The following is a 2,325-nucleotide window of genomic DNA, read 5'->3' as shown; positions in this document are numbered from 1 at the left end:
GCTAGCTAAGATAAATGGAGATAAACCATATACATATTTTACGAATCCTGGGTTTCAACTTATATACCCAATGATTGGATTAGTGATGGGTGGCAGAGGAAGGATGTGGATATACAGTGTTCCCTCGATTTTTGCGGGGGATGCGTTCCAAGACCGCCCGCGAAAGTCAAATTTCCGCGAAGTAGAGATGCGGAAGTAAATACACTATTTTTGGCTATGAACAGTATCCCAAGCCTTCCCTTAACACTTTAAACCCCTAAATTACAATTTCCCATTCCCTTAGCAATCGTTTAGATTATTACTCACAATGTTTATTTATTAAAGTTTATTTTTAAAAAATGTTTTTTAAAGGCAGATGAAAGTTTGGCAATGACATATGTCATCGGGCGGGAAAAACCGTGGTATAGGGGAAAAAACTGCGAAGTATTTTTTAATTAATATTTTTGAAAAACCGTGGTATAGACGTTCCGCAAAGTTTGAACCCGCAAAAATCGAGGGAATACTGTAGTACAAAAACAGAACTTTTCTTTCTGTAATTTAAAGAGGAAATGCAACTCTTAATAATATCAATTTTTCCAAATATATGGAGTAGAACACAATATACCACAGCATCTGTTTTATTTTTATCAGTTTGACTCTAATTGTCTATGATGACCTTCTACCATTGTTAATGAAATAATTCCTTTACAATTCCACATTAATGGAACTTTTAAAATTGTGCATTGTGGGTGATATAACATTTATCTGAATTCTTTATCTGAATTTAGAATTCTTTGCTTCTAAATTGCCTCATTCATGAATAGTCTGTTTACCGTTTAGTCCCGTAACTGCTACCTTACTCCCCTCTAGCATCAATAGCAGAAGATTCAATAGTAACCTAGCTTTATGCAGGTGCTGTTTTATCTTTGTAGAGGGAAATACTTTTCCAGGCACTCAAACATGACTCTCACACATTATATTTCCAAAACTGCCCTCACCAATTCACCAACACTCTCCCTCCAAAGCAAGGAGGGAATTGCTGGTGTTTGAAGGTTGAAGAGGCTTCAAATACAGTACAAGGCTTATTTAATATTTAAGGCTCTAATGATGTTACTAGGCAGGGGCTCCTACTTACTGCTGCTATTGGCGCAATGCGCGCACAGGTCCTGGTGATCGGCATCCATGCACGTGCAAGCGAGATTTGGGTTCTGCACATGCACAAGAAGCGAAATCTTGTGAGAGGATGTGCGGCTGCATGAAATTTCAGCTTTTTTTTTTTTGCTTCTACACATGTACAGAAGCAAAAGTTTGTCCAAAGTTTGATGCACCACATTATCACATTAATTTGATAAGTTTAAAAAACCATGCAAAAATTACACAGATTCTTCTTTAATATAACTACATAACCATATTGTTTATAACTTTGTCACATTTACATTTTTGCAGTATATATTTTTATATATTATTTTTGCTGTATTTTATATTTGCTATGTGTATACACTGTTCTCTAATATAAATGTTTGTGTGTATTTAATTGGGGAAATGGAAGATTTTTTTAAAAAAAAATGCTTATTTCAAACAATATTTGGCTTTTTGTTGAGATTTTAAATGTGCCAAATTTAAGTAATATCAAATACACGTTCAACTTGAACTGGCTACTCTTTCTTTTTAATAATTTTAATTCCCTTTATTTTCTTACTGAAACTAATATTCAACATTGCCTCCCCTCTGTGGATATAGAACTTACTCAGTTTGAGCTGGCTTGTTTCTCTTTTAACTATTTTTTTTTCATTTAATTTGCAAAGTTACACATTTGTGAACAATTTCCCAACAAGTGGAAATGGTTACCTAATTTGTAGTATACCTTATTTCATTTCCAAAAGTACACTCTGTCTCTAAAATTAGCAGCAGTTAATATTGACATATTTTTCTTTACTTAAACATGTAGACATTTGTCTCCAAAATTTGTGTTCAAAGATGATACATAGATCTTTCTTAATGCATTGCCATAAATCATTTAGAAGTCCAGCTGTTCTGTTCCATTCTTGCTCTTCATCCAGACTTTCATTGTTTTTAATAATGTAATGATTTGGGGTTCCTGTTTTAGAGTGTAGTCCTCTATAGGATCTTAACATTAATCAAATTTCAGGTATCTCTGAGTTTGTTGCTTACCTCCCACCTGAATTATCATGTAGGTTTGGCTACAAAGGCAATGCATTTCCCCTGTATTACAATGAAGAGAGATTTCTCTCTCCTCCCCTCTAAGTCATTCCTTCCATAGCTCCTCAACTGGTTGCTCTCAAACTATTATCTAACACCTACCCAATTATTTGCGATATTTGCTCT

The sequence above is a fragment of the Erythrolamprus reginae genome, chromosome 1 (genome assembly GCF_031021105.1).
Source record: "Erythrolamprus reginae isolate rEryReg1 chromosome 1, rEryReg1.hap1, whole genome shotgun sequence".
NCBI classification, from domain to species: Eukaryota; Metazoa; Chordata; class Lepidosauria; order Squamata; family Dipsadidae; genus Erythrolamprus; species Erythrolamprus reginae.
This window is presented reverse-complemented; position numbering follows the sequence as displayed.